This window comes from Solanum verrucosum, unplaced genomic scaffold (genome assembly GCF_900185275.1).
Source record: "Solanum verrucosum unplaced genomic scaffold, falcon-dt-bn FXZP01000252.1, whole genome shotgun sequence".
In the NCBI taxonomy this organism is placed as follows: domain Eukaryota; kingdom Viridiplantae; phylum Streptophyta; class Magnoliopsida; order Solanales; family Solanaceae; genus Solanum; species Solanum verrucosum.
In genome coordinates, this window is record NW_026019988.1 from 6,896,686 (window position 1) to 6,909,874 (window position 13,189).

The 13,189-nt window shown below is 34.2% G+C and overlaps 1 pseudogene; it reads left to right on the forward strand.

Annotated features, from left to right (window-relative positions):
- The first annotated feature begins 324 nt into the window (after positions 1-324).
- LOC125819149 (uncharacterized) lies at positions 325-3,093 on the forward strand (annotated as a pseudogene).
- Positions 3,094-13,189: the final 10,096 nt, after the last annotated feature.

Sequence of the window (13,189 nt, forward strand, 5' to 3'; positions counted from 1 at the left end):
TGACTATATGTCGGCAAGTGCTTCAACGACAACTTTGAAAAATTATCATCATCGTTGGAGTAGGGTTTGTTGGTGCTACTCTTGCTCATACTCTTGGGAATGTTTATTTTCAATTTCATTTTTTGTTGTTTAACTTACTATTTCTCCATATTTTTATTTGCAAGTTTTTTGAAAGCTAAAGCTTAACAACCATGGTTGTTCTAAGGACAGCCATCAACTGCTTCAACGACAATCGCCAGAGTTATTGTTGTTATATTAGGCTCAAAACCGACAGATTTGATGGCTCGCCTGAAAAGAAAAAAATGAAAACAAATAAAGGGAAGAATGGAGGAAAGCCAGGAAAAGGGTATGGCCGACATTTTTTCCATGGTTGCCGGCGTGGTGAAATTTCTTAGCAAGATTTGGTGGTCTCACGGCGGCTGATCTCTCGCAAGAGCTTTAAACGGTGATGAACGAAGAACAAAGGGGTTGGGGTGAAGTTTGGCGTGGTTGAGTTTCGTTGAATTTGTTGATTCGAGAAATGTTCTCTCGAAAGTGACCGCCGGCGGTGGAAACAAAGAGAGCTGGTACAGGTTGCTAAAAGAAGACAAAGTGGGACCCACTTACCTTCCCTTTTCATTTTTTATGCTATTTACGCGCTTATAAATTTTTTATTTGCCACGTCAGCCTCTAAGGTCATATGTAATTCACTTGTATGTTGTTTGAGGGGGTATTTAAATACACGTAAAGTTACAGTGCTAAAGTAAGTTTTGGGGACAAGTTTGAGGGGGAATTTATGTATTTTCCCTTTATTAATTTGAGTAGTAAGTTGTAAGATATTAGATATCTTTCCTTTAATTAATATATGATTTAAATTTCTCTTATTGGATGTATTTTAGAAGACCCAGTTCATGAGCCCCTTCGTTTCAATTTGTTTATCTTTGTTTAACTTCATATTTTTACATCACCGCATGTAAAAAAGTGGGATAGAACTTTATTATTGACGTCTTTCATGTTTTCTTGATTCATCACTTTTTAAATTTGTTAAAGCGTCTAGAGAGTTTTTATCAAATTAAAATTCTACGAAAGTATACTTCGTATCGTGTTCTAACTACTACTTGTGACTCTTACATAACAACAACACAACATATCCCGTGTAGTCCTACAAAGTGGGGTCTGAGAGATAGAGTGTACATAGACCTTGCCTCTACCTCAAAGTTGAGATAAAGAGGCTATTTTCGATAGTATAGCAGAACACTACTACAATAAAATAATATTATAATTGAACTACACGAAATCATAGATAGCAACAAAAATTGAAGAATAATTAAGAAACTACAAGACTGTACAGTCCTATGACTACGAGTAAGGGTAACAAGAAAATGCAGTCCTACTTACTAGTATGGTCGCACTCTTACCTACTAATATTCTACCTTAATTTGTGTCCTACACATCTTTCTATCATAACGTTTTAACAAAAAAAAATCAAAAATTAACTAAACCACAAATTATGAAGTAAAATAAAATAATAAAATATTGATATGATTAAATTTTATAAAATAAGCGATCGAATCTAACATTGACCGAACCCCTACCCTACACGTATCTAGATACTATCTTCAATTATATCTAGATATTATCTTCAATTATAATATTTGCCCTTAAATGTTTGGAAAATGTTTTTCAAATCAACTCATTTTCCTCAAATTTAAGAAAAATGTCTTCCCTTCCAAAATTAAGGAAAACATTTTCCTAAACTCTACTTCATCCTTTAACTTTTTTCTAACCCTACCCATACCCCGTATCCGACACTCCCCGTTCAAAAATAATAATTAATTTTTTCAATTTTTTTTATTTTAAAATTTCAAACCACCACCCCCCCCCCCCTAAACAAAAAAACAAATAATTTAAATACTATTTTTGATTTATTTTTTTTCATAATTTAAGATTTTTTTACCTCACCCAATCCCTACTACCCCTACCCCTACCCCCCTTCCCCCCCAAGAAAAAGTTGCTTTTGAAAAATATTTCAATTTTTTAAAATATTTTACGTCACTCCTCCTGCCACCCCCACCCAGGCCTACTCCCTCCCCCGCCACACCCGTAATTTTTAAAAAAAAACAAATAAATATTTTATTTCAAGTTTAAAATTTTTATTTTTTTAATTTGGTACCTTCAAAGATTTGTTGCTTGACGGTTGTTTTGTAGTTGAGTTTATTCGAGAGCATTGTGAAATGGTTCCAAAAGGAGAAGCCACGATTATCATTAATAATCATGCAAGTTACATATTTCGAGACTTGATGTTACTAGAAAACCAACTACATTTCTTTGTCGTCAACAAGCTTCATTCCATGACAAAGCAAGTTAACGAATCATCATTGGTAATACTGGTGAATAAGTTGTATAACTATTTCGGTGGCATGCTAAAATGGACCTGGTCATCGTTTAGAGAGACGGAATGTAATAATATTGGAAATATCAAATATTTACTTCATCTACTACACATATTTTCATGTAATGAGATTAATCCCAGGGAAAAAATCAAAACGTATTGCACTCGTAAGGTTATGCCAAATGCAACAGAGCTTTTCGAAGCTGAAGTTAGCTTTGCAAAGGGTAGTGATATAACAAGTTTATTGGATATAAAGTTTGAGAGTAGTGGATTGATGACAATTCCTTGTTTAACAATCGAACGTGATACGGAAATCCTCTTGCGAAATCTCATTGCTTATGAGCAACAGTCATCTGATGTACAATTATCTAAATATTTCAGTCATTATATTGTTTTCATGGATAATCTAATCGACTCAGAAAAAAATGTGAATTTGCTTCGCAAGAAAGAAATCATAGTGAATTTGATCGGAGACGACAAAAACGTGGCTAGCCTCTTCAACACAATCGGAAATGGGGTCACGCCGTATCCTGACTTCTATTACAATGAGGAACAAGCAATTGAATATAGTGAAAAATCATGGAATAGAATGAAGGCAAATTTGAAACACAATTATTTTAGTAATCCTTGGGTAGGAATTTCAATTGTGGCAGCCATCATATATACTCCTCATACTCACAACTATACAGACTATTCTAGCTTTCACAGGTTCCATTAAGTAAGTAGGAGTAACCGTCTCAATTGTAATGTTGAGACAATCTTGGCTAAACCATATGCTACTTCGTTTGCCTCCCTGTCCCAAGCTTTGTATTGTGTCTTCAATGATTTGAGTGAACTTCTAGTTATCATCAGACTTGAGATTTTTTGTCCTAGTAGACCTGGGAAAGGAATATATTGTCCTTTTAGGATAGGGGAAACTTTTTCCTTGTAGGTTTGGGACTGCTTGGGTTCTATATAGTTGGAGATTCTAAAGTATTGTGCAGGATTTACAATATAGTCTTGAAAGTATTGTATAGTTTCTTCTTTTCTTTCAAAGAAGAAAACTCTCTCTGCTTTTGCTTGAATGATTAGGCCTAGCCAAATCTCATTAAATTCTTGTGTTTTTTTTTTCTTTTCTATTTTCTTTATTTGTGATTGTATGCTAGTTAATCCACGATATTTCCGCGATAATATATAACACATTGATTAATTCTTCCAAAATATATCCTCTTACCGGAGTTCATATCTTCCTGTTAACTTGATGATTTCCAACAAACAAGTTGACTATATTTAGCCTTTTCATTTTTGAACTTCATCATTTATACCCTCTAAATCAACAAATATGATATGTTTGTTTTCTATGTCTTTTTTTGTTTTAGAAAGGATCATCCATGCCATTATTTGTTAACTGAAATAGTATAGATGAACCAAATATTTAACGGATGGCATTGATGAACCTTTTCCCATTTCTCATAGTTCGATGATATATTTGAGTTTTTCTCTTTAAAAAATAATTTAATTAATGGTGTGATAGAATCATAATTGACCACGTGTAAAAAGTGATTTTGTAAAATCGAAATTGTTTTCAGCTAACAAATAATGGTATGAGTGAGCCTTTTTTGAAACGGAAATGGCATAGATAATCCAAATTTTTAATGGATGCATCGCATAGATGAGCCTTTTTTCAAAGTTCGATCATATATTTGAGCCTTTTCTCGAATTTTTAGTTGTCGGTTTATCCCCAACATGATTTGCAATTGTAAGCATCCGAATGTATAAATCAAATCTTTGATAAAATGTTTGAGGATTTGGCCAAATCATCTTTTAAATCGAGTACCATATTTAAAGTAAATGTGCAGCGACGTGAATCAAATCCAGATTCTTATACACCAAAGATGGTCTCTATTGGTCCTTACCATAAGAAAAATCCTCAACTTGGTCCAATGGAAAAGTACAAACTGTTGTACCTACAACGGTTTCTGAAACGAGAAGAGGGACTTGATGTGCAAAGTTGCATCAGTTGTTTGGAGTTTCTGAAGTAGAAAGCACTAATGTGTTATGACGATATAAAAGACCTCGATACTGATGATAGTCATGAATTTTGCAAAAATGTTATTGCTTAGCTTGATGGTTGTTTTGTGGTTGAGTTTATTCGAGAGTGTTCTGCAATATATCCAGAAGGAGAAGAAAAAATTATCAATTTTGTTGATTACAAATATAATCTTATACTCCGAGACTTGTTGTTACTAGAAAATCAACTTCCATTTTTTATCCTCGAGCAGCTTCATTTAATGACGAGGAAAGATTATGAATTACCATTGGAAAAACTGGCGAATACTTTGTTTAGCCATGTTGTGAACTTTGGATATATGTCAGTAACCGGTGATTCATTTCTGATGAATTCCATTCTATTTGATATTGAAAGACGTGATAAGAAACATTTACTTCAAGTAGTACACGTTGTTTCATGTCCGATGATTATCACTTCTTTTTTATCAATTAAACTCTCTTATTTTATTGTTATTAATTCAAGAAATGGTTGCTTCAACACATACTTGCGCTATTAATGTCCACTTGACTTTTATATTGCATGACGATCTTTAGCGATAATTAATTATTGGTAATAGCTTTGTTTTTACTAAATATATAATTTTAATAAAGGCAATTACTAGCGACAATTACACTTTAGCCTTCACTACTAAAAAACTGTCAAATTATGGCGGTTTACTAATATTAGTCATAAGAAACCCCTACTATACGTTTATTTTGTGGCGTTAGTGCCAACCCCAACAAAATAGTTCTTTTTGTGGCGGTATAAGTATGGGGTTGTAAAACGCCATACTATATATTTAATTTGTGGCATTTATTTTAACCTCTCCAAAATTATTTTTGTTGTGATGGTGTTTTTTTTTAGATTCATGATAACCTGCACAAATGTTGAGGAATTGTTGCAATTCAATATAAATTAACAATTATTTTTAATATAATTTTAAGTAGTTTATCAATCTTGTTTTTTTTAATTGAATCAAATAATACATCTTAATTAAAACATTGTATAAATGTAATTCTTACAATAAATATGGAAGTCCAAGCATTATATCTCCTTTTCAAAATATTCAATCTTATTATTTTTCTCAAGTTTACATTAACGTCAAAACTAACATCAATTTGATTGAATTTTTATATATATATAAGAGAAATTTGCCTCATGAGTTTTAGCAATTTTTAGACACTTTAATCTTGTGCCATATTTTGTGGGTACTTAATAAATTTATAGTGTAAAAATAAATTGATAACAATACATTTTATAGCTGCTAAATTTATTTTTATTGTTGATAAATACTTAATTTTTTCAGATATTATTTTTTCATATTTATTGTACGAAAAAATAGGCAGCAAATGTCCCCTATATTTTAATTCATTTTCCACAAATTCCTCTTTCAATTTTAGTGGCCTCCATTCCTTTCTTTTCCATACGTAACCGTCGTGCCCCATTAATTCCATAAAGAAACCCACAATCTCATTCTATTTTCAGTCTATTCCTTTTTGTTGAATTTTGAGTGATTTATTATTAGATCCATACTCTTTAAAAATAAGAATATGCAACTCTAATTCTATTTCTATTTGAGAATATTACTTATTGATTGTATCTTCTTGTGTGTTATGTATTTTTGCAGGAATATATATCTATCTGGGTGAATAAAATTTCGCATGTCACTACTCCTTTTAAGGTTATTTACTTTCTCTTAATTTTATTTATTTTATGTATTTTAGTAAGCCTTAAAACTTGGGTTCTCAATATTGCATTTATTTCTTGAATTGGTAATGCAGTCCTCATGTACAATTTCGTTTGATTTTTAAGGAGTACTGTTTTGTATAGGCAAATTTTACAAGAAGGCCTTATTCTTTGGTAAACTTGAGTGTTTTAGATTTTCTTTTTATTAATTGGCTGAATATTGAAAAAAAGAGAGATACCAATAATTTTCATCTTCATTGTCCAAATATCAATTCTTGTTTATATATATTTTTTACCTTCCGTATTTTGCTTGTCTTTCATATCCACCCTTACACCTTCTCTAATTTTTTTGGGGTGTCTAGAGTAATTTAGTAATTGATAATAACTATTATGACTTCTTGCAATAGAATATTAAGACATTACTTTCAAATTTGAAGTATTTAGTTGTTAGAGTATAATTTTCTTCTAATATTTGCATTCTTTCATTTCAGCCTAACGATGTGGATCGAGAGTGAGCCTATATCACATTTGAAGAATCATCCGTCAAACACTTACATTTTTTCCTTCATATTTATCTATGTGAACCTTTTTAATTTTGATGAAGTTGAATTAAAGTTGTACTTTTTATGAGTTATCAAACGAATTTCGTATGAATTTTCGTGTTGTAGATATTTTTATTGGAAATTGTTTTATGTTATTTGGGGTACTTAGGAAGATTATTTATATGTGTGAATATATATGTTTAACGCAATCTGAATAATTGTAGAAAAAATTTAAAATTTAAAATTAATCTATTGTTATAAGAAACTCTCGCAAATTAAAGTTTAAACTACACTTTTGGGGGGGTCATGAACCGATGGTAGCCTCTCGTTTGTATAAATCGCCGGTAGCCTTTCATTTGTATAAATCGCTGGTAGTCTCTCAATTTAATTTTATGTGTGTTGTATATCTGCAAAAAAATTGAATTTGTATACAATTGAATCGAAATAAAACATTTGTATATCAAATCTTTCTCTCTCTCGCTTTATACAACACAAATGATACATTGCAATTTGTATAATTTATGTTTGTATAAAGCGAGAAAGAGAGAAATGCAAAAGAGAACTGGGTAAGGGAAGATCTGTATTTGTATAATTATAAGTGTATAGGACGAAAATATATGTATTCGTATTTGTATATACAGTTTTCTCTCGCTTTATACAACATAAACACATTTTATACATTTGTGTTTGTATAAAAGCGAGAGAGGCGAGGGAGAGACTGGCGAGAGTGGCGAGCGAGAAACTTAGGGAGAGAGGCGAATGACAACTGTTTGCTACGGGTTACAATTAAATCAAACTGTGGTTATAGCATTTAATTTGAATTAATAGTTTGCTATTTTATATTAATTTCCCATTATAAATTTGGTCGATATATGGTATAACCAACATATTACGATGCATATATATCATGAATTTAAAATTTACTTTGTCTTTAATTATTTTTTGACAGTTCTATTTAAGATAAGAAGTCTCATATCACCCAAAAATACAAAAGAGATGTTGGGTATAGTGGCGGAGCCAGGATTTTCAACGAGGGGGTTCAAACTCTACAGAAATAGACACACGAAGTAGTCGAAGGGGGTTTGACATCTACTATATATACATACAAAATTATTTTAACCATGTATAAATAATATAGTTTTCCGCTGAAGGGGGTTTAGATGAACCCCCTTAGTACAAGGTGGCTCCGCCCCTGGTTGGGTATATAAGTAAGCATGTCTTACACCCTATTGATGCATTTTAAAGCCATGCGGGTAATTTAGGTCCAGAGCGGACAATATCACCTATGGGTTGGGACATTGCAAATGATATCAAAACGACTCTTGTGTCAGTTTTGTCGATGTGGGACAAAGTTCAACTAAGTTTAGACAAATTCTGATAAGACGGAGCAAATCTCAATATTGAGTCTAGGCAAATCCATTGCGGTGTGGCAAACCTCAGCGAGGACGCCGAGTCCATAGGTATATATGACACCCCAATTTAGGATAAACAGTCCATATTGATACCCTAGTAATGCATTTTAAAGTCATACATTCCAAATATATAATATCACTAGTGGATTGGGCCGCTACATTTGTTGGGTATGTAGCAAGAGTTAATGGGAAATTGAGGGAAGATGAAAGAGGAACTTGGAAAAAGTTGGGAACTTGAAGAGTTGAGAACTTGAAAAGTCCTCTTATGCTTTATTGAAAAGACATTTGTCCCTCATCGGTGGTGGAAAGAAAAATAGGAGAGTTTAAATATAGAAACACTCCTATTAATTGTTAAAAGGGTTGGAAAGAGGGACCCCCCTCGCGCCGTCATCGTCGTCGCTCGTTCGGCTTTGGCTTTGGATTTGGAAAAATGATCGATCGAGAGATTATTTTTGGACAAAGTTTGTTTTAATTATTTTAGTTAATTAATTATTTATTTAATTAAATTAAATTAAATGGCCAACGTTTTAATTAGTTAATTAACCGATTCAATTAATTAGTTAATTAACCCGACCCGACTCGGATCCACGCGCGACCCGTTTTATTTAAATTTCCCGCAGTGACTGTTCTGAAAGGTTGCAACTTTTAGAAACAGCCATGACCATTTGAAAGGTTGCAAACTTTCATGAATGGTCGTGTGGATTCTGAAAGGATTGCAACCTTTCGGAACCAGTTCCTCTTGCCTATAAATACATTGATTCTTCAGATTTATTCCTTACGAATTTTCTGATTTCTTCTTCTTCTTCTGCACAAAATTTCTTCGTGTATTTTACTGCTGTTGAGTGGTTCGCTGACACCAAAGTTTTGGGTATCAATACACTGGTGATTGAGATCATTCTATCCTGGGAGGACATATTCCAAATCAAACATCGGATACTAGAGGGGAATAATTTCCTTAAGGGGACACTGTGCATTCAGTGGGCTTGATCTTTTTCTGATTTTGTTTTTCCAGATCGTGGTACGTGTTTTACAGATTTTAGTTTTGTCAATTAATTTCTGTTCATCTATTCTTACTGGTTTATTAAACTTTGATTCCTTCGTGTTTCTGCAAAGTTTATTGAAATCAGTAATTCTGATTTTTTTTATACACAGATTGATAACAATCTTAAGGAAATTATTTTATACTTTTTAATCTGTGTTTCTGGTGGAGAGAAAAAACCTTCGTGGTTTTATACTCCTGTTAAGTTTGCAACTTAAGTTATTGCTTACTGAGTCATTTGTATCAATTTCTGTTTGTTACAGATTCTGAAATGGCTAATGATAATGTTACGGTGGCTGTTGCTGCACCAACCTGAACTGCTGTACCACCAGCAGAGAAACCGGGAAAATTCTCTGGTGTGAATTTCAAAGGATGGCAGCAACGGGTATTTTTCTGGCTTACCACTCTTGGTCTGCAGAAATTTACCAATGAAGTAACTCCAGTGCCTTCTGCTGAAACGCCAAACAGAGAAAAATTCATGATTATTGAAGCATGGAAACAGGCAGACTTCCTATGTAAGGGCTACATTTTGAGTGCGTTAGATGATGACTTATATAATGTCTATAGTGCAATGACAACTTCGAAAGAATTGTGGGATGCACTTGAGAAGAAATATAAGACAGAAGATGCATGCTTGAAAAAGTTTGTGGTCGCAAAGTTTTTAGACTATAAAATGTCAGATAGTAAAACTGTTGGATCACAAGTGCAGGAACTTCAACTTATTTTCCATGATCTGATTGCTGAAGATATGGTAGTAAATGAAGCGTTTCAAGTGGCTGCAATGATCGAGAAGTTACCTCCTTCGTGGAATGACTTCAAGAATTATTTAAAGCACAAACGTAAGGAAATGAAGCTTGAAGATCTTGTGATTCGGCTCAAGATTGAGGAAGATAACAAAACCGCCGAAAAGAAGTCTCGTAAGAGTTCGACAGTAATTGGAGTTAATATTGTTGAAGAAGCTCCTACAAAAGACAAGAAGAGAAAGAAGTCCAACGAACAGAAGTCAGAACAGGCCAAGAAAAAGTTCAAGGGCAACTGTTACAATTGTGGTAAGGCTGGTCACAAGTCTTCTGACTGTCGTGCTCCAAGAAAGGACAAAGACAAAGACAAAGGCAAAGGCAAAAGCCAAGCAAACATCGTGGAAGAGATGGAAGATGCAGATGACCTGTGTGCAATGATCTCAGAGTGCAACTTAGTTGGAAATCCCAAGGAGTGGTTTCTCGACTCAGGTGCCACTCGACATATTTGCTCTGCGAAAGAAGCCTTTGCAACATACACTCCTGCTGAGGTTGATGAAGATTTGTGCATGGGAAACACAGCAACAGCAAGGATTGCAGGAATTGGGAAAGTAATGTTGAAGATGACATCCGGCAAGGTGTTGACTCTGAGCAACGTTCTGCACGTTCCTACTATTAGGAAGAATTTAGTTTCTGCTGCACTACTCGTTAAAAACAGGTTCAAGTGTGTCCTAGTTAGTGACAAAGCTGTAATAAGTAAGAATGAGATGTTCTTAGGAAAAGGATACCTCACTGAGGGCCTCTTCAAACTGAATGTAATGGTTGTTGACAGTATTAATAAGAATTCTGCTTCTGTTTACTTATTGGAGTCAAATGATTTATGGCATGCCCGTTTGGGACATGTAAATTACAAAGCCTTGCGGAAATTGGTAACTTTAGAAGTATTGCCTGATTTTAAATGCGATAAATCGAAATGCGAAATTTGTGTGGAAAGTAAGTTTGTTAAGCATCCTTATAAGTCTGTTGAAAGATATTCAAAACCTTTAGACTTAATTCACACAGATATATGTGATGTGAAGTCGACACCATCTCGTGGTGGGAAAAAGTATTTTATAACTTTTATTGACGATTGCACTCGATTTTGTTATGTATACTTGCTTAATAGTAAGGATGAAGCAATTGATGCATTTAAGCAATACAAAAATGAAGTAGAAAATCAATTGAATCTAAAGATAAAAATGATTCGAAGTGATAGGGGTGGAGAATACGAATCTCTTTTTGCTGAGATATGTTTGGAATATGGTATTATACATCAAACTACTGCACCTTATACACCACAGTCAAATGGATTGGCTGAACGGAAGAACAGAACATTAAAGGAAATGATGAATGCCTTAATAATCAGTTCTGGTTCACCAAGAAATCTATGGGGAGAAGCCATCCTTATGGCTAACAAGATACTCAATAGGGTACCCCGTAGCAAAACGCAATCAATTCCATATGAGTTATGGAAAGGAAGGAAACCCAACTTGAAATATTTCAAAGTGTGGGGGTGTCTTGCCAAGGTAGAAGTTCATTTACCTAAGAGGGTGAAAATTGGACCCAAAACAGTGGATTGTGTATTTATTGGATATGCTGTGAACAGTAAGGCCTGCCGGTTTTTGGTTCACAAATCTGATAATCCTGAAATTCATGTGAATACAGTAATTAAGTCAGATAACGCTGAGTTCTTTGAACACATTTATCCGTATAAAACTGAATGTGAGTCGACAAGTGAAAGATCTAAACGACCACGGGAAGAATTAAAGGAAAATGCACAACCTAATGAAGATCCTAGCGTAGTACTCGCCAACGGAAATCCACTTCTTTCGGACCAGATTTTGTGGCATTTTTGCTTGAAAATGAGCCTCCAACATTTAAAGCAGCTATGTCGTCATCTGAGTCAATCTATTGGAAAGAAGCTGTCAATAGTGAGATCGAATCAATTTTAAGTAATCATACTTGGGAATTGGCTGATCTTCCTCCAGGAAATAAACCTTTAGGATCAAAGTGGATCTTTAAAAGGAAAATGAAAGCCGATGGGACTATTGACAAATATAAGGCTAGACTTGTAGTCAAAGGATATAGACAAAAGGAAGGTCTGGACTACTTTGATACATACTCTCCAGTAACAAGGATAACATCAATTAGAATGTTAATAGCACTAGCGGCAGTGCATGATCTTAAAATCCACCAAATGGATGTAAAGACAGCCTTCTTAAATGGAGAGTTGGAGGAAGAAATTTACATGGAACAACCTGAAGGGTTTGTGGTTCCTGGTAAAGAAGAGAAAGTGTGTAGACTTGTGAAGTCGCTTTATGGACTCAAGCAAGCACCCAAACAATGGCATGCTAAATTTGATCAAACAATGTTGACAAATGGATTCAAGATTAACGAATGTGATAAGTGTGTTTACATTAAAAACGTTCTGAATCATGAAGTCATTGTTTGTTTGTATGTTGATGACATGTTAATAATGAGTAAAGATATTGACAATATAAATGCTACTAAGCGTATGCTGTCCAACAAGTTCGATATGAAGGACTTAGGAGTTGCTGATTTGATCTTAGGAATCAGGATTCTCAAAACTCCTCAGGGACTAGCATTATCTCAATCTCATTATATTGAAAAAGTATTGGATAAGTTCAAGTACTTGAATTTCAATGTTGTCAAAACTCCAATTGATTTAAGCTTTACATTTCAAAAGAATGTAGGCGAAAGTGACTCTCAAGTGGAATATGCCAGAGTGTTGGGAAGTTTGATGTATATTATGAATTGTACGCGACCAGATATAGCATGTGCTATTAGCAAACTGAGTCGGTTCACTAGTAATCCGAATCAAACTCACTGGATGGCAATGAAACGTGTGTTGGGTTATTTGAAGCATACACAACACTATGCTTTGCATTATAATAAATATCCTGCCGTTATTGAAGGATATAGTGATGCAAATTGGATCACCGGGTCAAATGAAGTAAAATCCACAAGTGGTTATGTGTTTACACTTGGTGGAGGAGCAGTCTCTTGGAAATCATCCAAACAGACATGTATCGCTCGCTCCACAATGGAATCTGAATTCATTGCCTTAGATAAGGCCGGTGAAGAAGCTGAATGGCTCCGGAATTTCTTAGAGGATATTCCATTCTGGCCCAAACCTGTGGGACCTATTTGCATACATTGTGATAGTCAAGCAGCAATAGGTAGGGCAGGGAGCGTTATGTACAACGGGAAGTCTCGTCATATACGACGGAGACATAATACCGTAAGACAACTCCTCTCTAGTGGAATTATCACAATTGACTATGTGAAGTCAAGCGATAATGTGTCAGATCCA